The sequence below is a fragment of the Melospiza georgiana genome, chromosome 5, assembly GCF_028018845.1.
Source record: "Melospiza georgiana isolate bMelGeo1 chromosome 5, bMelGeo1.pri, whole genome shotgun sequence".
NCBI lineage: Eukaryota > Metazoa > Chordata > Aves > Passeriformes > Passerellidae > Melospiza > Melospiza georgiana.
This window is the reverse complement of record NC_080434.1, coordinates 14,650,314-14,675,332: the sequence shown is the minus strand read 5'-3', so window position 1 is coordinate 14,675,332 and position 25,019 is coordinate 14,650,314. Positions and strand designations below refer to the sequence as shown.

Sequence of the window (25,019 nt, the reverse complement as noted above, 5' to 3'; positions counted from 1 at the left end):
ACTTTTGGTTCAGAACTTTTCATGAATGCAGACATATGAAAATGTTTTACACCAGTGTTTCCAGGATACTTCCTTTTGAAAGGAAGTTTACATGAATGGAAGTTTGTGAAAAACAGTAATACTGAGACAGTACAATTTTACAGGAGCCTCAGAGTAGCAAACTATGGTGCAGAGCAGAAGCGTGAACTGGGCACAAACTGAGTGTATGCCCATATTTAAGGGATGTAATTGCCACAAAAGTGTGGCTGAAGACCTTGAAGTAGGACTACAGTCAGGAGGAGTGTGTGGCTTACCTGCTGTTTCCATGGTGTATTTTTATAAGAAGCCTTGAGCATTTGGTTGTAGTTGTCTTTCTTCCCCTGCTCCAGTCCATAATGTCTGCAGCACTCAGTGGACACTGAGGAGTTAATTCACCTCTCTCGGGTTGCAGCAAATAGATGCATTTTTTCACAGGGCAGCTTTGAGTCAGGCAATGAACTGTGTCTGTTCACTGGGAGTTCAGCAAGTGCCTCAGTGTGAGGTAAAAAGTGTGAGGGTGCACTCAGAGGCGAACAGGGGCCTTTGAAAACAGGCTAATGTTTGTCTTTTGAAATTATGTTCTTCTAATATTTGATTGAAACAACTGATGAAAACAACTGGGGCATATGCACTGCATAGTTGTTAAAGAATATGAAGTATCCAGCCATTAACTCCTGTTCTGTGGATTTCCAGGTGGGAAAAAGGAATCATCATTTCATCTCACTTAGAAGGGAACAGGCTGTGTATGTCTCCATAACCGATGTGCTCCAAGTAAGTTCATGTGCCCCAGGCAAGCCCAGATCCCTGCCGTGACAGATGTGAGACTTGATGGGAAAAGTGGCTTAGTTGTGCTTATTCTCCCTTTTTCTTTCCTGGGGACAGTCAGGGGCTACTGCAGGCAGTAGTGAAAACAGAAGCAGCCATGGGGCTTCTCCAATGATGACATCAAGGTTATCATGCATTGGGGTTTGGCTGAGCTGCATTTTTCTTTCTGTGGAAGAGAAGTGATACATTATAAAGCAAAACACATACATCATGAAAACAATACCAAAAGCACTGAAACAGCCCCATTCTCATCTAAGAGTTGCAGCAGGCAGCAAAGGATTATCACATGGTGTCTGTTTGGAAGACCAGCTGACAATTATGTGTCTTTCTGGAGGGAGGCAGGCTTTTGCCAAACTCAAGTCACTGGCCACCAAGCTGGAGTGCTATGATAAAATACGTGAGGCCAGACCTACTGAATAGAAGTTTAGCATTTGAACCCAGACCCAAGGCAGCTGTTCCATGTGCTGGCTTTAAAATGCTGGTGATAAATGATTTATAATGTCACAGCTAATTTGTCTTTTAAAAATTAGTTACTGTCAGTGCCAAAATCTATGTTATTTTATTTCATTAAGTGAACTGAAACTTCACCTTGAACTCTTCCAGGGATAGTTTTGTTTCAGTTTATCAGACCTGTGGTTTTTCAATCAGTACAATGCCTGCCAGCTTGTTTGCATCAGAAGACTCATCTAGAACTTCAGTTGTGACTGACTAGAAATCTGCATAAATATATTTGAGGTCCTACACCAAGTGGTCTAGTGTTAAAACCAAAGGTGGACATATACCTTTGGTGAGACCCAGGCTTGTTAATCTACCATTCTGAGCTTCTATCATTTAGATAATTTCACAGATTCAAATTAAATGGAAAGTGCATCCTCTACCAAACCAAGACCTTTCACTTGTCACTTTCTCAATATTTAAGCTGGAAAAAACTAGTTGGAAACCAGATTGGTTTCAACTATACCTTTGCAATGCAGTGTTTCCAATATATCCACATTAGACTAGATGGGAGCAGAGTTCAGATCAAGAGAGATACATATTCTGCCATCTCCTGTGTGTCACAACCTGTCTGTCACTGACTTAGGAGGGACACCTTTCCCTTGCTTTAAGGGTTTGAAAAAACCTTTCAAGCATCTACATATAAAGATACACAATCAGCATAATCAGTATCTAAGCTGCATCCTATTCCACTCTTGTCCTACTAATATTGGTAACATAGTTGATCTTGGTGAAAATAACAGGGTAGTTTTGTATAGGCATTTGAAAATATCCTAAATGGAAGCTGCCATTTTTCTGAGAAGACAAATTGCTCCTAGAAAGTTGTTTTTCCTATCTGATCTGTTCTTTGTTGCAATCTTTCCTAGATGAAGCTTTCTAGAGAAAATTTTCTCACCATCAAAGTGATGAATATTTTCCATCTCCATTTCTCCAGAAAGCCAAGATCCCTGTGCTCAGTAGGAACATGGGGCTTGACTGCCCCAAAATTCACAGAGACAAAGAGTGAGAGATGAAAATGTGAGCATCAAACAATGCCTTAGATCCAGGCAATAGTGGGGGGACATACAGCTGGCCTGCCTGGAGGCAGGAGCTGTGTATGGACAGTAGGATATTGGTACCTCATAAGGATGAGGTAAAAGACGAAATGAAAAATGCAAAAAAAAAAAAGGAGATAAAGTTAGTGAGTAAGGATGATCCTCAGAGCCTGAAAAATGAAGATCAATTTAAAATTGATCTACTGTTTTTGAATCTTGAATTTTCTTGAGGTTTTCTTGAGGAATTGCTATTTGTGAAAGCTACCTTTGATGCAAATGAACTGGTTTTTTTTGAGAGAACAGATATCTTGAAGACCACCTGAGAGATCAGTGTGAATTAATATATTTGCTCCTTTGGGATAAAAAACATTCAGTCAGCAAAAGCACCACAAACTGAAAGTGGTTATTTCCACTTACTCTTCTCTTTATTACCATGTCTCACCAGAAAAAAGTGTTCTTACTCCAAAGATAACAGTCATTCAGCTTGTGTTCTTACTCCAAAGATAACAGTCATTCAGCTTGTCCTTGTACAGTGGGGAGAGACCTACGTGCTCAGAAAACCACACAAAGACTACTCTGCTGTGGCCCATGAAATAATTTCTGCCCCAAACCTGTAAGTCTGCTCTACAAGGATCAGGTTCTTTGGTATCATGGGAAATATCAGTAAGAACATGAGGTAGTCAGTTCACCCCACTTGTTTATTACTAAATGGGAGAATAACTCAACTGTTACCAAACCCTGCTTATTGCTGTTTCAAAAAATACTATATTTTGCTTCAGCTGACATCTGTGCATTTTGTGTGTTTTGCTGCTTTCTACCTTGACAAGAGAACAGAAGAGAGGAAAAATGCTAGAATATAGCCAAAGTTGTCCAACTTTGGTAGCAGCAGAGCCGTAGGGCACGTGAAATCTATTCTCATAGGCTTCTTGTTTGTGTGGGGTGCCCTGGTGTCTAATAGTACAGCTGAGTTCATGTGTGGCCTCTTGGATCACTGGATTGTATTTCACTCATCTGGACAGCTGCCTTTTTTTTCCACAAAAGCTGTAGGAATATAATACCTTTGGGATCTCTACCTGATGTGACTGAAATTATTCAATGAGTTACACAACTACTGGAAGGAATTGTGACGGCACAGGCAAAACACAAAAAATTAATTCATAATTTCCTCCTTTGCTTCTACTGATTACACAGCCTTGTTTTTGGTGTTGTTGTTGTTTGCTTGTTTGTTTTGAGGATTTTTTTAATCATTCACCTGCTTTTGGCTTTAACAGTCCAGTTGTGTCAGTCCTGGATCCAGGTACAAATGAGTAGACAATCAGCACAGTCCTGATTGTGCTAAGATGAAAAACTGAGCAAGTGACAAGGCTCAGGACTTTTAGTCAGAGCGTTTACAATGGTGTTTTTATTTTGTTAATGACTCACTGTACTGATTCACCGATGCTTTAGTGAAAGCTGCCTTGTTCAGAGTCTCATTGTTCAAGCAGAGTAAATTGTTCCCAGTAGAAAAGCTTGAAAAAGTCCTCTGCTTAAACTAACAACTAAATAAAACTTGTTATTTTTAAGAACATACGGATAAAACTTTAATTTTAAGCAATAGCAAAACTTTTTTTATCCACCATTTTTTTTGCTTGATTTTTTTTATTGGGAAAAGAATCTTATTCTGTCCTGACGCAAAAGCCATGAAGTATCCAAAAATATAGGTGACTCCTCAAGCCTTTGGTACTTGAATGTAATCAGGGCACTAGACCTTTAAATAGATGAAAATAGGGGCTGAAGGTGACTTGGGGGCTTTGAGGCATGGATTTTCATGGGGTGCATATCAAAACTTTGCTTCTGTTACTTTTGGTGAAATGTTCATTCTGGTAAGGAATGGCTTGAGCCACCCTAGAAGGTCCCTGTTCAGCTACTGTCCACTGGCTCTGAGTTGCCTCAGTAGGAAAAAAAACACAAAAAAACCCCCCAAAACAAACAAACAAACAAGAAAACCAAAACAAAACTTTGCAACACATTAGAGAGGATGTAAGGGGGTGAGGCTTCGCGTATCTGCTATAAAAAGCAGGTTGTTGTAAATGGCTTGCTGAACTGTTGCCGGTTTCACGCGCCGCACTGGATTTCCCTGCCCTTTCCAGCAGGCTGTTTGCGCCGGGAGCCGGGCAGGGCCGCAGGGCCGCTGTGTCTCCGCCGCGGGCAGCGCGGGGTCCGGGGCCGTGCCCCGAGCGTGGGTGGCGCTCCGGGCTGCCGGGGGAGCCCTCAGGCGGCTGCGGACGGGACCCCATCCCGGCACGGGGCCGGCTGTTTGCTTTCAAAGCCTTTGCACCTCAGGTTACTTTAAGGCCGATGCTTGGGGAGTTCTGCTAAGCTGGACCGTGTACGTTCCCTGGTTTGCCTGTAATTTGCAGTTTATGAGAACCAGATGGATGACTGAGCGCTCCGCGAGTTAGGGTAGGAATGGGAACTTCTGACATAAGAGCAGCTTTTACAGAAAACATTGAGTTAAGAAGATTCAGGCTCAAGCTAGATTGCTTCTTCCCCCCCCCCCCCCCCCAGTTTTGTCTATTTTTACTGCATCATTGGTATGTGTCCAAGGAAAGTCGGCCATATCATTCGGAAATACAAGGGGATAAACTTTTGACTGTCGGATCTCTTCAGGCTGAGGGACTCCAGAGTAAATGAACTGGGAGAGAGAGAATTAAAAGGAGGGATTTCTTTAGATGAACTTTTTCGGTTGTCTGCTCTGCCGAGAGCAGTGTAAAATAACGAAGAAACTGCAGCAGCACTTTCCCACTGTCTTTCTAGATAATGTAAGTTACCCTTTCACGCTCATCTCTAAATGTTTGTGTGCTGTTTCTGCTTTCGAGTATTTTGTGAGAGCAGTGGTTTTACAGCCAGTGAGCTCTTGCCAGGAGCTCTGCTGTGTGAGTGAGTGAATTGTTTTGTCTTTCTTTTTCTTTCTTAAGTCAGGGTGGTAGCGGGGAAGCCGAGCAGTTTGACACCGCCTTTCTTTGACAGTCGTGTTAACTCGGCTTTAGCTCGGCTGTCGGAACCTTTAAACCTTTTCAGTGTTTGTGCAGAAATTTGTTTGTAGCTGGCAAAAGACAATAGCAAATGTTTTGATTGAACTGTGCATGTCAGGCTTGCCGTAAGAGCAGGCGTTTCAAAGGGGACTGTGTGATGCTATGTAAAGAAGACAGGATGTGACAAGGGAAAACAAATGTTTCCTGTTCTTTAATATTTAAAAGAAATAATTGAAACAGAGCCAAGGAGTTTGCCTAGGAAAGAAATAGTGATGTTTATTCAAAGAAAAATAATGACTCTGTAAATCTGAGAGGACCATGCCAAGGTCTAATTAGGAGAGACAGTTTACTTTTCCCAGTGGTTCATTTTTTGAAGCTGGAAGTTGGCATTTATGTTGCCATATTCTGTGGTGCTTTTGTGAAGTGTAACTTGAGCCATTACCTGATTCATAGCTCTCCATAGGTTAGTGATGTAGGTTGATTACTCTCCCCTTAGTTCATTTTGCTATTTTCAAAATGCAGTCTAGGCAGACTGTCAGGCAGATTGATAGGTTTAAGTAAAAAAAAAAGGGGGTATAATTATAGATGACATACTAGGTAGTATACTAAGAATGAAGCAAGAAACAGACCAAGAAAATCATCCTGAACTCAAATATTTATCAGGCCAAAGCAATGACATAAATGTTAATTTACAGGGGGACAAATAAGAAAATTGTTGTGAAAGTGCAGTGACTAAATAAATATTACTTAGATAAGGATGTAGCTTAAGAAAAGTTGCTTTCTGTTCCAGCCTTCGGTTTTTTGTTTTTGTGGGTAAAGAATTTATTATCTAGATAATAGTCTATGGCCATCTATTGTGATCTAATAGTCAGAAGTTTTTTTCCGCAAAATTCCACATTCCTGCTTGTGTGAAAACAAATGACATTGACTAGAAATACTAATGAGAACTTCTAGACCATGTGAATATTTTTAATAAACTTGGAAATATAAACTGTAGGTTTGAAAAGCATATTAAAAGGTTTGTTTTGTTAAAATCTGTATGAATGTGTTTATTTTCAAGTTAGTCGCGTAATTTTATGGATGATAGCTAAAGCGTGGTTCTAGAGAGAAGGTACTGGAAAGCTGCTGTACCTGGTTTTGGGATTGCATCATCCTGCTCAAAAATACAGGCAGCAGAAAGAGGAGGTTGTTCCCTGTTTCCAGAGAGTTTGGGGGAGGAATCCGTCTGTTAGCTGCTAACAAAATGAAATAAAGCTTCTGTGCTTTGGCCCTCATCCAGAACTGCTTACCATAAACCAAAGGTTTCCTCAAACATCTCAGCAAAACATTTTACAGACTTGAGTGGTGAAGACACTCCCATGTCTGACCTGGACCTGCAGTGCCCACAGTTTGGTTATAAAGAACAGGTTTGTGTTTTCTTCGTGGAGGGTTCATTTCAGTTCTTGAGATTCATCCTTTTTCATGAGAAATGGCTTTGATAGGCCTTTAATAATTACATCTTTCTTCAGGGAGAAGGCTAAAGAGAGCTTTGGTTCAAGGAGCATCTGTAACACTGCTTGAGGGCCAGAAGGAAATTTTAATTAGGTTTTATGACAGAACCAATTCTAGATTTGATTATAAGGTTTCTGGGAAGAGGGAAGGATTAAAACCATGCAAACAATTATTTCAGTCAAGATATTTCAGGGAAATATCTTTTGATTTCTTTATGTAATTTGCAAAGGGAGACAGGGAATGCATCCTTCTCAACACAGAATAAAAATTAGAAGTATGTATACATTTAAGGCTTTGGAGAAGTGGTGGAGGTATGTGTGTCTTAAAAGTTCATCCTTTTCACGGCATTGATATTTGATGAAATCTTGTGTTTGTGGCTAGATTTGAGACAAGCAGTGTCCATGTCTGGTGGCACATGCAAGTTCTGTCTGAATTCTGCTATGTCCAGCAGCATGCACAATGTTTGGAACATTAGACCATGCCTGGACCAAGATGGTAATTCTACTGAGGGATTTCCCCAGCCCATGATACTATTCTTTCTCTGACAGTCCTGGTTTTACCTTGAAGCTCAAGTTGTTTACTGGAAAATCCCAGATAATTGGTGCTTGAAGCCATCATGAAAGCATTCTGGGCCTGTTTTTGCCTGATAATGGAATTTCATTAATTCATAACAAAACTAGAATTTGGACAGCTTATGCAAACACAGTGATGCTCCTGATTCCTTTGAGGAAAACAGAGGAATTCAATTAACTGGAAAGGTACTGGGTGTTCTAATCCAGAGAACAAAGTGTTGTACATTACTATACTGAAGCTGAAATTTAATCATTTGCATGAAGTATTAAACATACACAGTTTTGCAGAAACATGTAGTACTGTGTCTAGACATATGAACTATTTTTATAAAAACAAAGGCACAATGTATAGTAGGTTAGGATAAATCCTTGGTAGTAGGTTGGGATAAATCCTTGAGCCACATGTAAAAGCATTTGATTTGATCTGCTGGCAAGCACATTGTCTCATCAGAATTAAATGTGTCTGAAGATACAAGTGTAGCTAGTTTCTACTGTTTTTTTTATACACAGCAGCAAGCATATATTACTGCAAATAGTAAAATCAGTTTATAATGTTCATAACACAATGGCATTATATAAGGGAATAACACTTTAGATTTAATTAGTTGTTTACAGACAATGTAGTATTCTGTATTATAAAATGCCACTAATTCCAAAGCCCTAAAAAATTTCTCCTGGAATTCTGCCCATCCATATTTTGCAGGGTAACATATATAAATGCTCCTTTTTCAGTTATTGAAGAACTCCAGTGACTGCCACATTGCAATCCACTGTAGCAAATGCTACACTTGGCTGACACCTTCAACCAAAATTATAATTCTCTATAATTATATGCTATTTCCAGAGACTGCAGGGGTTTCTTTTGTTTTCTGTAATGTTTCCTGGTAAAAATAACAAAAGGTGGAGAGAGCTAGCCATGTGAAATGCGTGGCATGGGCTGTTAAAAAAAAATCTAGACTGAAAACAAGAATCAATATTTGTTGGAAGAAATCAATATAGGAAAGAAAATAATGACTATTTAGAGGTTTTTAAAGTACTGAAGGGACACAAGCAGGGCTTAGCAGTCACATAAATGTACTTCACCTCTCTATATCTCAATTTTTGTTAAGTTACTTTTTAAGATATGATCCTTCTGTTAGAGTTGGACTTGCTTTTCTGTTTGTTATGTGACATGAATGGATTGCAGGCAGTCCCTTGGTGTGCTGTAAGGTTTGTGTTAACAGATCTGTAAAGGAAAGAGCTGCTTGGTTGCAAACACTTAACAAATGAAATTTGGAAGAATTCCTGTTTTGTGCACTAGATCTTTTTTCTTCCTTTTTTTTTTTGATCAACTGAAATAAAGAATGCCTTCCACTAAACAAAGCTCAGGCTGACCTCTGGAGAAATGAAAATGGCATTTCATGTCAAACTTTCTGAATGGTTTTATTTCTGTCAAGACCACATTTTATTTCTGTGGTTTAAACAGATAAATATTTATTGTATGAATTGTAACGTTAAAGGTATTTGCCTTGGTTTTCTACCACAGGCTGTCTAAACATTTTCTGTCCCCAATCTGTAGACATATTGCATGTCATTCCTTCTAATAATTGGGGTGCCGGGTTATATTTGGATTGGGCATCACTTATTTTGAAAGGTAATTTTAGCAGGAAGTCAGTAATTTAGCTTGATAACAGTTTATAATTGGAATACCATACCATGAAACAAATGATGTAACATGTCACTAATGTTCTGTGTGGGGACTGCCAAGGATCTAGTCAGCTGAGAAGTCTGCTGGCAACCAGGCAGCCTTCCTACTTGCTAGCTGGACTTTAGGGCAAAAACTCAGAGGCAAATCCCATTCAAAAGGAAAAATTGAAATTGGAAATGCAAATGACATGTAGTTCTTGAGGTACTGAACCGGTAGATGCAGCAGGTAGATGTTGGCTGGCTCTATCCATCTGTCTAGTTGCAGTAGGGTTAAAAGAGGCACAGCTAAATTAAGAAGAGACTAATCATAGACACATGAAAAATGTTAGCAGCTTGTATTCTGGCACTTCTTACATTACGCGGTGACCCTGCTAACACAAGCATCAAAAGAAACTCATGCTGAAATGGCCGTGATGGTTTATTGCTAAATAGTAAACCTAGGTGATAATAACATAAGAATATGCCCTGCCACTAGGAGAAGAGAAATGACTTAAAAAATTTACTGTAATCGTGTATATACTTAATATTCCCCTGGAAGAACTCCAAACAACTCTGCTTTTTGTGGTCAGTGCTTTTGCTCATGTGTAAAAGTATTATTCATTCTGTCTCACTTTAAAGCCATCTGAATATTATCAATTTTACATACATTGTAGGAGTGGTTAATTACATGGATGGTGATTTTCAGTCCTTATGCCAAGGTGGATGCTCTTTGTGAAAGAGACATAAGGATTGAAGTAGATGCAATTACATTTGATCAGATTTTAAATGCTTGAGATGACTGTTCAGCAATTTGCTTGCTCCTAATCCAGTATGGATTTATTTGTCTAAGTGTTATTAGTCTGCCTAAACATGTGTATGATCAGTTTATTTATGGGTGACTTTCTGTTCTTTTGTCATGGAAAGCTATTTGTTTTGTGCTGCCATGAGCTTCTGTTCTTGATTTTTTTTCTTGTAGTTCTCGAAACAAAGAATGACAATCCCACTTCTTTTTTTTTCTTTTTTTCTTTTTTCTTTTTCTTTTTTTTTCTTTTTTCTTTTCTTTTTTTTTTCTTTTTCTTTTTCTTTTTTTTTATAAAATGTGTTTGGAATGCTAGTTTTGAGGATCCTTCTTCAGCAAATGTGTAATTTGGAAATTTGTCATGTCTGGACTGATGGCTTAAAAAGAGCTATAGTCCCTATGATGATGTGTACTGTGTCTGCCTCATTCTACATCAAAGTTCAGCAGAACCTGGTTATCTGTGAGCCTGAAGGTGTGTGATATCTACCAGTGTGTTTTGTGAAGTGCTCAGGAGTTAATTTAGCAAGGGAAGAACAGTGCCCATATTATTTTGAACTACATAACTCTGAATAGTATGAAAACATAAAAGTGCAAAATGCTCCTGCACCTTTTGCAGAGCAAAAGCCCTCTGAAGTAGTGATGGAATCTTGAGAAAATATGCTTTTCTTACAATTACTTACAGAACAACAACAGATTGCATCAAAAGATTGTGCTGAACTTGGAAATGTTCTTGAAAAGATCCCAACAATTATGGGTTTTGTGTGCCTCTGAATGCATTCATCTCTGTAGTGGTCCTTGGAGAGACAGTAAGTGTCCCATATTTAGCCCCAACCATATATTAGGCCCATGATCTGTACTATTTGAGAAATTGCATATTTTGTGAGAAATGGGACTTCCAAATGAGCAGGTGTCAGCAGTTTCAATGATGTCTTCTGTGAACAGCTGTAAATTGCAAATACTGTAAATCCCTCTACTTAAAAATTCTTCAGGAACTAAAATGACCCCCAGGAATGAAAATGCAGGACTGAGGAGCAAGCCATTTACAACATACATAAAACTCATGAAGAGGAAAAGCTGCCATGTTTCTCTGCATTCACACAGGTTTTTTGATTTGGTTTTGCTTTTTCTGTTCCTTTTCCAGTAAGCAAACAGTATTCATGAAATTCCCTTCTGCAACTTTCTCTCCTGTAATCCCTCTGTTGGTGGAAGTGTTAATGTAAACCTTCAGGGATTAACTCCCACAAGACAAACCTCTGCAGGTGCTGGTTTGTACTGTTTCTAGGTTATTTTGTTGGGGTTTCTTTTGGTTTTTTTGGGGTTTTTTTTGTTTTTTTGGTTTTTTTTTTTTTTTTTGGTTTTTTTTGGTTTTTTTGGTTTTTTTTGTTGCTTTGTTGTTTTTGTTTTTATCTTGAAAGTAGATTTAATTTGATATCTAGAACTCAAGTAATTGCACTGTGCTGAAGTTAGGAAACCTAGGGCCAACATGTCAAGTAGAGCCACAGATTATTTCATAGCCTCTGATGGTGGTTTTTTCTCCTGAGTGTTACTCTGGCACAGTACTACAATATGGGTTAATATGTGGTCTTTCCAAAGTGCTTCTAAGTTTTACTGGATCCTTTTCAAAGAACTGGTTCTTCTCTTATTACATAATTCTTAGTCTGCTCTGAGTAGTTTTGGGAGCAGCAGATCTTTGTGCATCTCAGCTCAGAAAATATAAGAAAGATAAAATTAAGTGTTGCACCGTGAATATTTCATTCTCTTTATCAAATAAGCAGTAATAACTTTTTGTCTTGCATCTAAAACAGCTGGAAATAAATTTTGATTGTAAAATACAGATGTGTTCTGAGATGCTTAGTTCCTAATTAAAGACAAATAATTTTTCATAAGTTTACAGAAGTAATCCTTTACTTAAAATCTCTCAGTGGAGATAAATGCAACCCTTTATTACACAGAAAAGGAAGACATTAATTATTGGAGGATCGTTCTATAAGAATTGCACTATATGTTCTGTGTAGGCAGAGAATCCCCTCATCCCTTAGCTTCCTCATTTTAATTAGGTTTTACTATTCCATCCTATAAAACTTAGTAAAAACCAAATTAGATTAGAGCATGCAAAAATGTTTGTATAGTAAGGTGAATTTGCAAAAAAAAGAAAAAAGAGTAGTTCCATTTCCTCTGTTGGCACAGTTTAAAATTTTTGTTTGTCTTATCAGAAGCTGACATATTACACAGTCTTGAATACAGTTAATTGTAAAAGCAGGAAGATTTCTTCCCATATTTAACTTTTGGGATGGGTTTTAATCTGTGCTCCTGAATGGTGGCCTTTATCCTCTGAACAGCCTGCTCTGAAGATGTGCACAGTCTGAAGGGACCTCTGATGATGAAGGTGTGCAGCTTTTAAATGAGAAGAACCAGGACAGTGATCAAGGCATCGTTTCCCCAAGCTCTATGACATTGCTTAATACATTAATAATACAGAGTACCTATGCAGAGAAACCAGAAAAATCACTGGAAGTCTCTTTTTTTTTTTTGTTTTCTTAAGGATGAAGGAAATTTGAAAAGGTAAGAGGAAGAGGGAAAAGGAGTGCTAGGTTATTATTGTATTCACTATAAAAGGTTCTCTACTTGGGGTGATGCTTAGTCATTCACCATTGTTGGGAGTCTTGTTTGTGTGACTTGTAATGGGTAAATGAAATGCTAAAGGCCCTGAGTGGCATTGCTCATGCAACAGTGGTGTAACAAGGCAGATGTCTGAGGGATTCTTTTCACCTGACGTCCCTAAATGGCCCAGCTTTGCAAAGTGGCCCTCTTTTTGCAAAGAAGCAGCCCTGTAAAGCCATTCGTGGCAATTAACTATGCCAAAAAGGAGTGGCAACTATGAGGCTTCTGTGATGTCTGCTCTGAGTAATTTGAAGGTTTGTCTGGGTCAAATCAAAAGTAAATCTAGCCTTGCCTTATAATTTGGATGGAATGCCTGTAAAATATTAACAACTGTAGTACCCTGGACAATGGGTTTCACAGCTCACAGGGTGAATTATCCAGCACATTACTGGTATCTGCAAAAGAGGCTTCTCTTCTGTGGACTGTAAAAAGGAATAGTAAGAAGCAATAGATACAAATATTGAAAAAACAATACATTGTGAATAAAATTTAACTCAAGTGGACTCCACCTGCCAAAAACCTAATGACTACTGTTTCATCAACTTTCCAAAAGCATTTAAGTTATTTGGAATACATCCTAAGAGCTGCATACTGTGGAATCTGAGTTAGAGAAGTTATGTACCTGAGGCAGGGCTGTCTCCATGTCCTGTTTGTAACTGGCTTTCCACTAGGATTTCTCAATTCCTTGTACTATCAGTGCTTACATCTGGTTAGTCTGCATACACCTCTCATGGGTTTTATCACTTAGGTGTATAATCTGTTTCAGTAACAACATGGTGCATCTTGTCACAGTTATCACAAGGACTGTTTCTAAAATCTCAGCCAGTTCTTATATCCACTTATAGAGTTTGCAAAGGAAAGAGGATGCTAAGATCTGCCGCTGTTCCTGACTGCAAGAGTTTCATACTATATGAGCCACTGTCTTGCACCTCTTTCTTTACAAAGACACTCCTTATCTAAATCTAAATTGATGGCTGGCTATGCAAACTTACATCCTAGTTTAGAAATGTCACAGATACAGTCACATAGCAACAGTCTAACTGTGTTTGGCCTTAAGATACGGGTTACCTATGTTTGCAAGGGAGCTTGTATGCTGTGTAGCAGGTGCCTATCACAGCAGGATTCTGGTACTTGAAAGATATTCCAGGAGCTATCACAATCCAAGTGATAATGTGGTTGATTTAAGACAATATTGTTCTTATCTCTCCTGATGCCAGATTTTTTTCCAAGGGCTTTTTTTTTGTTTAACAGACAGATGCATTCACATGGTTATTATATTATAGTTTCTGATACTGTCTCCTAATTTGCTGTTTGCATACACAAAAATGTAGTTGGCTTCCTATAATGTAAAATGGATGTGTTTTCATGTAGAAATGAATGTCCTGTATTTCCCAGTTCAGCTTGGGAGAGTCTTAAAATTGTGCATATGAGTGGTTCTGCTTTATTCCTCTTTCATTAGTTGTTGCTTCTTAAGTTGTGATGCCAGTTGAAAAGACTGACATTCATGCAGGAGTGTATGTACAAGGTCTCCTGAGAATGTCATTTTTGCAGAAATCTAACCTACATCAGTGCTGAGCCTTTGCTTATGAGCAGCCTGGCAATGCCCCATAAGGGCCTCTGGGCATCTGGCCTGAACCTGCAAGAGATGTCTAAGAGGAAGCTTAGGAGAGTTGTTTTTGGAGATGAAGGGTAAAGGTAGACAGCTTCGTGTCATGTATAAAACCTTTCACTTCAGGGAGAAGGCTTGGGGAAAGCCTGGGCTGAGCCAGAGTGGCTGCTTGGTCGGACCGTCTGGGGGTCCTGCCCACCCAGCGGTTTGATGGACTTTGCAGGCAGATAACACGTGTTACTGTGGCTGTGGTAGAACTCTGCTGTGGAAGCACATGCTGGGAATTGATGCATTCCTGCAGGCAAGGCACAAGGTGCAGGGAGCACTTAATCCCTGCTGTGGAAAGGTTTCAGCTATTTCCAATAACAACAGTTCTTTAAATAGGAGCGCTGGCGGGCAATCAGCAAATGAGTGTCCTTGCTGAGGACTGGAAGGACATGTTTACTGGGTGAAGTTCAGCCATTGGGTGTTTCCAGGTTTTGAACTGCTGGAACTGACTGCTGGAAAGTCAAATAGAGTGTCCCTGTGAGTGTGGAGGTGGAGGACACAGCGTCAGAGCTGGCACGCTCGAGCTCTGAGCACTTTGAGCTCCCACCGAGCTGTAGATGGCTTTTTGCTGTGGTTGTTTGGGCTGTTCAGCTCCTGTGCCCACAACCATTGTTCAAACCCACAGAGCTCCTTTTGCCAAGGTTGTCCTGACATTGTTTCTCACTACTGCCTGTGCTGCCAGACTACCTGCTGCACATAGCTATGTGTTTACCTACTTGCTGTGAAAGCTCAGCATTGCACTTTTGCCAACATAAAGAGCCTGCCTGGGTAAACTTCTGCCTGCCACCTAACGCTTGAGCAAGGTTTTCTCTGAACCCAACGGCCACATACATGTTTAGACTTTTTGCTGTGTTTTTGAAAGATATTTTGGTTCAGAAGAAGACTTGGCAGATATAAAAGTTAACATTGTTGCTGGGCTGTGGACAAGAAAATGAGGTGGGTACTGTTCAACAGCTAAGGTAAATATGGAGGTGCAGCAACCAATATTTTATGTTTAAACAGTATAAATGTTACAGAGCATGTGAACCTGATTTCAGGCTGCTCACATGCTGGAGAGGAGCTCTTTTTTCTCCCTCCTTCTTAGTCCTTATTCCAATATGTGCTTTTGTGCTAAGATGATAATTCCTTCCCTTTCTGCCTCCATTTTTGCTTTTTTTAATACTTAGATTCTATCTCCTGTTTCTTGCTGTGAGACACCTAAGGTGGTATGGGTTCCTTTACCTCCTAGGTTGTGTTTCATGTGTTATATTTCATGGGAAGTGGGAGTTTTGAAGGCTGCAAGAAAAACAATCTAAAGGATTGGTACTCTCTTAAGTTAATTTTGTGAAGAGGTTACGTGGCTTGTAATGATTGCTGAGTGCAGCCTTCTCCCTTGCTGATTTGAACTTCATGGTAGTTCACCAAAATCCTACTGAATTAAATGGAAACAACAGAGTAACTTTTTGGTGGTCATCAGAGAATATGTGACTAAACTCCAGCGCCTGAAGTGTGTCATCTCCCCTAAAGTGAGAGCTGCAGTGGACATGCAGTGTGGCACAGATGCCGTCTCAGGAGGGAGTGGAGGGGATGGTCTCTACAATTTTCACTGTACAGCTCAGTACCGAAAGCATTGAACATTTTCTGCTTGCATTTATTGTTTTTTTCTTGTTGCTCAGCAACTCTGAAGAAAATGCCTAGAGCATTTTTCAACATATCTTATATCTAATAGTACGTAGAAAAGACCAAGGACCTCTTTTCAAATAGATTCCTGATCAGCTTCCTTCTTTTTGCTCTATTGCGTGTTTTCCTGCTCCTGGAAGTGTTAACAGTAATTAGTGTGGAGTCTTCATGGAGCACTTTTATTTCAAGTAACATTTCCCAGCAGATGTTTATGGAAGCAGCAGTGTTTTCATGTGCACTTTTAATTATTTGTCAGTTCAGCTTGGTTTTATTTGTGCCTGTGTACCTATAAAGGCTGAACAGAGACCTGTCAGTGTTCAGAGAATAGGTAGACCTAGAGAGTCAAAAATGTGTAAATATAAGGGTGATGGTAACAGTACTGGTAGTCAGGGAAGAGTTTTTTTCAGTAGAGATGCTCTTACTGCTTTGGATGGCAAGTATAAAATTTAAACTTCTTTTACTTATGACTGCATAACATCTAGTTCCTGAAATAATTACTTTGACATACCTTACTGCAGATTTTTTTAGAGCTCACCTGAGAGTATGACATTTTCTTAAACATGGAAAGGGCCCTAAGTTACAATTCTGATGCTATAATTTAATCTGATACTTTTATCCTTTTCTTTCCCTTGATGTGTCCTTCCTATTAATTTCCTACCCCTTCTCTTTGAAATCTCCTTTTTGAGAATTTGGGGTATTTGGTTGAGGATTCATGGATGCCCATCCATGCATTGTTGTCTCATGTGCAGTAAATTTAGTGTGTTCCAGCTGTTTTGGAATGTATTGTGCAAGACCCTGACTCAAAAAGAGATAATGAACACCTCAGACAAATAACCTCTCAGTTGGTGATGACTGTGTGATCACACAAGCTCTAACCTGCCAGACTTGTCCCTTGGTGTGTGCCATGCAGCCACCAGTAGGTCCCCTCTCCGTCCAAAGACAGGAGAGCTGGGAGATAGGGTCTCTGGGGATGGAAGCAGGACTATTCACCTCCAAAGTGGGGTGGAGAAGGGCTACTGCAGAGGCACAAGTTGTGGGGATGAGGAGAGAATAAATGTGGGTATTAGATGCCAGCCCTTACCTTCCCTGCACAAACTGGAGTGTAAAGCATTAGTATGGTGATGTCTTAAGAGGTCCACCCACATTTCAGGGGCTCGCCCTTTTGTGAGCTTTGATTACAGGATGGGGAAAGGAGGAAGAAAAAAGTATAAATCATTAAACATGTAACACTATTAAGCAAGGCTTTAATTTGTAGCAGTGGGTTCTATTCCTGTTATTCCTGTGCCTTCAGCAGCTGAAAACTGTTTTTAAAAAATCTAATTCGTGACATCTGCATCTGACAGTGATACTGAAGGTCAGCCCATTGCTGTGCAGAAGGAATGCCAGAATACAGAGATTGTTTCTGGTGACTGCAGTGCTACCTCAATGGCAACAGGAGGAAAAGAAAGACTAATTCGGAGGGGAGAAAAGCAGATTGTGTCTGGTGCTGCCTGACTTGCAACTTCGGTGGTGGAGAGAGGCAGGAAGTGCAGTCCTGCCAGGAAGGCTCAGGCTGGCTGAGCAGGGAGGCCAGGCTGTCCCAGCCGTGCTGCAGTTGTGCTGCAAAAGCCGCAACCTTGGCAAGCTGAACCAGGCATAAGCAGAAGGTAGAAGGAAATAAAAGAAGGTGGCAAAGTCATAGGAGGATGGGTGCTGGGCTGCTGGGAAAGTTTCCAGCATTACATCCCAGGCAAACCTTTCAAGTTGTTTGCCTCCCAGGCTTTGACAAATCCCTTGTGTTGTATCACAAGCTTTGGGAAAAAGCATCTGCTCTGCTGGATCATAAGATGAGGGAGTGACCATGGCTCACGGCTGTGGCTGGTGGGGAAGAACCAGGACCTAGCAGAGCTTCTTTTGGGGCAGACATGCTCTCTGGCTACAAACCCACAGTGGGAGGAAGCTCTTGCTGTTCTCAGAGGGTGTGAGCTACAGCCAGGACTGCTGGAGGATGTGGAGTGAGGACTGGAAGTTGCTCTTGCTCTCTGGAAGCTGCTGGTTCTGCATGGGTTCACAACTGCAGCAGTGAAAGGTAAAGGCCACCGGCTCATAAGGAAGGCTTAGGCCCCTTGATTCCTGGTTGCGGGCATGGCTCCACAATGGCAAAACTTTGCTGTTTCACCCCACTTGCTCTCCTGGCACCAGGGTCAAATTAGGGATGTGTGGAACTGTGTGATGGCTGTAACAGCACATCCTATGCTATATTTGTGTTCCTAATCTAATCCTCATTTCCAGCATGTTGGCTTTGGGTAATTGATTTCTGGTCTCTCACATCTCTTACTTTTCAGTCAGCCTTAATTGCCAGGACTGTATTAGCTGGTCATTTAGTTTGAACTAACCCAATATTTTTTTTTTTCTGCTGACCTTAAAATCTCTTGTACAGCAGGGTGAGCTAGACTACTCTCATTCAGTCAGTTTATAGTATAGGCTTCAGTGCAGACCATTAGTCTTAACTTGGAGTGTTTGGATGACTTATTTAATATTATCAATATCTACCTATGACCTGTAGTTAACTTTGAGGGTTTTTTTGTAGCTTAATAATCATGGCCTCCCTAAGAATATGAATTCAGGTTCTGTTTGTAACAGGAGAAACAATAAGTTATTCAAAACCCAGGACATTTACAGGGGATGACAAGAGAAGCTAGATCACTCTTCCACGGCACTACAAAGATGGCATGTACTATGTATTTTCTTCTCCAGAACTTTCTTCAGTGGTCAGCAGTGACACAGATAAGTCAACAGCAACAATGAAATGCAGCAATTTTGTGAGGAAAAGTAGCCTATTCTTTTTAAAATAAAAACAGAAAAACAACAAACAAAACAAAGCATATAATGACCACCCCCACCCCCATCTCCCAGCACAAAAGACATGCACATACAATAAACCTATTTGAATGAGTCTGGTTGTAACTGCTATGGGGGTAAAGTGCAAGATTGAATCGATTTCCTCTTCACTAAGGAGAAGGAACCCACGTATCAACACATAACAAGAAAAATCTCAGAGAAATGCTATGCCTTTTGTCTCAACTTCCTTGCCACAGTAGCACATTTTTGTTCTGTTGAAGAAGCAGGATAATTTGTGGAGTATCAGCTTATTGTCAGCAGGCAACTTTTCAGAGTTAATTTTAAGAGAACAGCACTTTGAAGGAATCTCTCTTTTGGAAGTGTATTTCCCTATCAGAGTGGCTGCAGCTGTGGCTCCAGCAGTCTCCTTTGGCCATGAGGTATGTTATGGGATCTGTTCAGAGGGGTACGTAGTCCTTACTGCTGACCATAAATGGAAATAGTAATTTGAGTGATATTGGTCATTCTGTTTTAGCATATGTAAATGCAGTGTTAGAAATGAGCAAGCAACTAAATTGTGCCTGCACGCTTTTGTCTGACAGTCTTCAGTTCTGGGGGTGCCGCTCCTGAACTTTATCACTTGATTTTTGTTATAAGTGTCTTGTTCCACTGGCAGAAATAAAAAAGGCCTTGGATCTTCTTGTTGTGGGAGTGAAACCTTTTGCTTGTTCTTTGCTATATGGATTCCTCAGACAGTTTAAAAAGAAAACCAAAAACCTCCCTGAACCAAAGAATAAAAAAACTATGTCTCCAAAAACATGCCTGAAATCTCTGGCCTTCTTTTAAACTGTGAATCCTGCTGTCCAGATGCCTGCTGCTCTTAAATGTTGGAGCTAAAATGAAACATACCTTGTGCTCTCTCTTTGATTGAGTTCAGCACATGTTAAGGCAGTTAGAGGGGCAGTATTTTGGCACAGGCATCCCAAACCATGATACATGCACACACACTGCCTGATGTTTCATTTCAGTTTATAAACTGGATTACAACATGCCTTCACCCTGTGGGCATATTGTCCAGGGAAACCAGGCTGGATCTGTCTGATGCATAAAATGATCTGGCTAAATGATCATTAAGTGGAAAGTAAAGAATGTGTGCAGAATTTGTATTTTCAACAGGAATTTAGATTACATTTCAGTCACACTAAATGATTTTTAATACTACTTAACTCATCAATTCAAGAGTGGAATAAAATGGAAACTGTGCTTAAAGAGCTTGGGACAACATTTTAAACTTGTAAAATAGCTGTATCTGTCCTAATTAAGTCGGGGTGGCAGAGAGAGTATTTAAGCCCCACGTGTTTTCTTATTGATGCAAATGGTGCTTTGTGTTCTTTTATTTGTGGGAAGCTTTGTTAGCCTCAGTTAGCTGAAATACTTGCATATGATTTGGTTTTTTCAAAAGAAAAGATACACTGTATTTAGAGATGCTAATACTACCTTGTCTGCAAAACCCACCAGCTGTTATACTGGAAGACAAAGCTAATTGTATGTTGCTTTACTTCAGTAGTGTCTGCATATTCACACGCAGCTTTTTAACAACCTTCTCTGCTTAGCTGAAAAATGGCAGGCACCATTTTTTTTTATTTCTTTGGTAACAGCCTAGTAAAATCAGAGTTGATCTGTGAAATTTTAAAAAATGTAAGCAAGTAAATAGATTAACTATGATAATAATAATATACATTTTCATTAATGTTTATAGAAAAGTTGAACAGTCTGTTAGCTTTGATTCTCAAATTCCTTGAATATGAGTTTACTACTTGCTGCCTTGAATATTTGACTTGAGACTGAGTCAGGTCAAATATATGGCTCTGTAATAGAAGCTGCTGCTGGTTTGTGTGTCAATAGCACAGTTTTCCAGAGAGGCTCTTTGCTTCTGCTTTAAACATCTGGAGAGAGACTAAGAGCGTTTTTGGGGTCTTTTGTTGCTTCTTAAAGTTGGAGCAGGGAAGAATTAGGTTCCAAGAAATACCCAGAATCCTGGAAAAATCGGAGTGGAATCATTAAATATTAAACTTTATCTTCTTTATAAACGAAAGTGCTTTCGTTTTTTCTCTGGCAGCTGTCCTGGTAATGGGTGTTATGTAATACTTACTCTCTTCTTCGGAGTTAAATCCTTTTTCCGATTTGTGAGTAGTATTTGCATATGTATTTCTTAGCTGCATTGACATGCCAGATGCACAGTGGTAGCTGTCTCCGCCTGCTAATCCTGTAATAACATTCTGGTGACCAAATTCAATGGCCGTGCGCGGAGCCTCGGAACAGCTGATTGCTGAGTAGGGAGGAAAAAAAAAGAGCCCAGCGAATCTGGTTGCAGCTCTCTGCTGCATCCCCATCCCACAATGCCTTGCACCATTTGCTGCAGTCTTTCTACACAGGCTGAGTGAGAAAAAGATGTGCTAAATAAAGATTGATTGGTTTGAATCCTGAAGGGGTCTCCCACTTGTAAATGACCCAGGGAGAAAAAAAAAATTCATGACGACTTCACTGGGCCTCCTCTTATTCTTCCATTTTTCTTTCCACCTGTCCTCTTCATGGAATGGAGCGTCATTCCTTAGAGCACAAAATCTCTTGTGCATTTAATAATTGTGCTGTGATAGGGACTCCTTAGCAGTCTTAAGCGTGAGGCTTGAAATATTAACAGATGATGGTTTGTTCGTTTGGATTACTGCGGAACTGCAGCTCCGTCCCTGCAAGGATTTTATCCTCAGCACTGCACTGATAAAGCTATTTTTCTACAAAGATGGGTAGGTTTGAAATGCTCAAGTTTGCTCAGTGTTATTCCTGGTGGCTGCTGCTGGGTTGCTCCTGTTTTAGCCCCTGATTGTTCATTACATTTCTGCATGCTGTAAGAATGAAGAGAGTTGCTGTGTTTTAAACAAGGCACTAAGCTGATTGCAAGAGTGGGAGAGAAAGGAATGCAAATTTAGCTTATCAAGACTTTTACACAAGTGGACTGTGTGGCGGTTCTGATTATTAATTTGCTCAGTGTGTTCTGTATTGGCTAATCTGGGGGCTGCTGCTAGAAATGGCTTGAATCTGTTCTTTATTCCTACAGACTGTGGACAGGTGATCTATCTGTTTTAAGGACTTTAAAGCCTCCGCTCTCCTAGTCCTTGAAGCAACATTATTGAGGTTCCCCACCCTTTCTTATGGCTCTGGAGGCCTAACTGTTCCTTTGGAAACGTTGCCATTGGAAACCTATTCATTCATAGTGCATGAATAGACCCTGTAGGTTGTGAATACCATTGATAAGAAGAGGATGAATAAGCTGTAAGCAATTTGTTCTCCTCAGGCTGTACTTTCAAGCTAGTTGCAGCTCTGGCTGGGTGGATTTCAGAGACAGCAGTGTATTGTAACACAAAATTCTGCTCTTTTAGGAATAAAATCCTGTGAAGTGAACAGTTATTTGATTCCTCAATGTCTTTTCTCGGCTGGGAAACTAACAGAGAATTTTCAGGAGTTCCAGAGCTCATTTGAGGATACCTGTAGAAAGGATGCATTTTTCTGTTACATGTCTCTATTTATCTGAAACAACTCTTCTGGAACTGTCATTTGCTCTACCGAACGTGATTTTTTTTTTCTTTTCCTCCTTTTCCAGTGCTATAGGAAGTTCCTTTCATATGGGTGGGGCCGCACCCTGGCTTTCCTGAAGGCATGCATGCATAGCGGGGCAAAGCTTTCCGCTAGCTTAGAGAGCCATTGTTTTCTCCTTTCTTTGCTGTTCAGTATATTTTAAATGAAAATCGTATCTCCAAGCAGAAAGAAAAAGAGTGATGCTGTTTTTGGGGGGTGCTGGAAAGATAGCGATCCTTGAGCCTCAAAAGGGCGACAAAGGGAGTAAATTTCAGAACCCTTTACTGCACTTGGTTTAGCGAACCTGAATTTGGTTTTGAGTGTGTGTGTGTGTGTGTGACAGATAATTGGGTGGGGGCTTATGTCTTGTTTGGTGCAATGTTTCCTAGTGCTTTAGCTTTGCATATTTAAATTACGAAGTGTAACTACATGGAGAAGTAAGAGCCCCGTTTTCGAAGCTCATGCTTTAGCTGCTCTATTTTGATTGTAAGACATAATGAACCTCTGAAAAGCACTCTGGCATTTTTTGAGCTCAGAAGATGCTACTTTAAAAAAAAAAAACATTTTTCATGTAAAAGTAGTGTTACTTTGCAAAATCTCACACTGCTAATACATTGAAAGCTTACATTGCTGCAAGCATAGCAGTAAATCAGAAAAAATACTGTTGGGTGAAATTCAAAAACATTGTCTAAAATCTTCAGATTTTCTTCAAAGACTCTTTGATTGTACAGTTGCTTTCATTGAGTGAATGAGCAAAATCATCCTTCTCATAGCTACATCGCATTCATCAAGATTACATCAAAGGTGGAATTGCCTTAGAGAGGCTGCAGAATCCTGCAAATGCCATACTCAAATCCCATTCTCATTTTTAAAGGGACTGTTAGTGTGAGAAGTTGTACCAGGTAGTGGCTGAAGCTTGAAATGTACAGGTGAAATTCTATTTCCAGGTGCATATTTTAAATCTGATTTATGTGAACACAGGGGATAAATGACAGTCATAGCCTGCTGAATTTCAGATAAAATACAGAGTATTAAAAGCACTTATTTCTGTTTCTTTCGTTGACAAAGCTTAAAGGATGAGCATTTGAAAAATAAAGTAGCTGGCATGAGATTTGTCTACGAAATGCTAAGAATTACTTGATTTTGTGGTGACATTGGAGGAATGTGAAAAACTAAGATGAAAAACAGGTTAAATCAATATTATTTTTTTTCAGCCAGCAGCAGATTTTCTTGTGTAACCACTATGTGCTGTTGTAGCTTTACTTGATAAGGGAAAGATGAAGTACAGAAAATACCTGGCTGCTTGAGAACTTTCTTCTGTTAAATGACAGGCAGCATTCACTGGAGACCTATTCTTTCATATCTTAAGTACAGCTTTTTCCAGTAGTTTATGTTCAGTCTATAACAAAAAAATTATACTGTTGGTGTGTCCAATTTGGAAACCATGCTTTTGATAAGAAATCCTCCTGCTTCTGATTATCTTGCCTGTTTTATTTGAGTCCCTGCCTCTAACATTTGGGGAGGGAGGGTGGGAGGCAAACACAGCTGTGTGAGTGGTAGAATGAATTTTCCTTTTGAAACATGTTGCTGATGTTCTGCATGTTAAGCTGCCAAATGTATGAATACATTAATGGGAATTTGATTGTCTGGTCTTTCTACTCTGTTTTGTAAAAGCCAGATATTTTGGTTCCATTTCTTGTAAAGCCACCTTTAACTCAAGCTTTTTAAAAGTAATGTGGTTTGCTAATTGATCTCCTAAGGTTAATTCTCTGTGATTTTTGGCATTTAAATAGGAAAAAATAATTTGTGTTTACATAATACATTTTATCTTACTGTGGGGAAAGAATTTTTTTTAATATTAAAAAATACGAAAAAGACATGCAAATATTATCAATCCTGAAATCATGCATTTTTGGGTCATGAGCAAACATGATATTTTATGAGTACTAGAGCAATTTTTATAATTGCAGTTTCCCCTTCCCCGGTATAAAAGGAAACAAAAGGACCTGCCATAAGTGTTTTCCATTGAATGAAATGTCAGTTACTGCTGTTGGGTATTTGAACTGTGAATAACTTTATGCTGCTGAATTTGCTAACACCGAGGCGATGCCCCAGGAACCTGTTATCAGGGAAGCCAGCAGAGCTGACTTATGATCCATAATCACTGTCATTATCCTAGAAATAGCCCCTTGCTCAGTGTAGTAAGTAAAACATAGCAGTATGGCTAAGTACACAGCTCAGGAAGAGCAGCATGGGTTCAACTGACAGTCTAGTGTGCTGTTCGTTCAAGCACAGGAAGAAGACCTAATGTAACACTAACAATAAAATGCTACACAGGTCATGCAAAGCATTCTGCTTTGCATGACCTTTGAGCATGATCAGCAGAGGGCTTGTTGTTTCTGTCTTGGAAAGCCTGAACTGCCCTCAAGCTAGATCTCAAATTGTCTGAAATGGGTGAGTAAAAAGGGGTAGAAACTGTTCAGGAAGCAGTTAGACCCCTCAGGAGTGTACCTGCAGAGAAGAAGGCCGGCCGGGCTGCAGCTCAGAGAGAAGAGGAGCCAGTTCTGCTGTGGGTGCGGGAGGTCTGGCAGAGCTCGGTGCTGCGGCACTCGCGCCTGCACCTCCTGGCACTTCAGCCTGCTGGAAATGCTGATGGACAGTAGTTCCTGCTGGGCC

General features: G+C 39.9%; 1 protein-coding gene across 16 annotated transcripts in view; it reads left to right on the top strand.

The window, feature by feature from the left end:
- TRIM2 (tripartite motif containing 2) overlaps positions 1-25,019 on the top strand; it is an 87,829-nt gene that overhangs the window by 23,479 nt on the left and 39,331 nt on the right. For 3 of the 16 annotated variants that reach the window (XM_058023926.1, XM_058023923.1, XM_058023924.1), the window contains exon 1: positions 21,147-21,514. The exons of 10 other annotated variants lie outside the window; for them this stretch is intronic. The gene's annotated coding sequence lies outside the window, so the exon portion shown is untranslated. Of the gene's footprint in view, positions 1-721; positions 790-4,969; positions 5,174-21,146; positions 21,515-25,019 lie in introns of those variants that run through there. 3 more of the 16 variants (XM_058023925.1, XM_058023928.1, XM_058023922.1) reach the window with 2 other exon arrangements.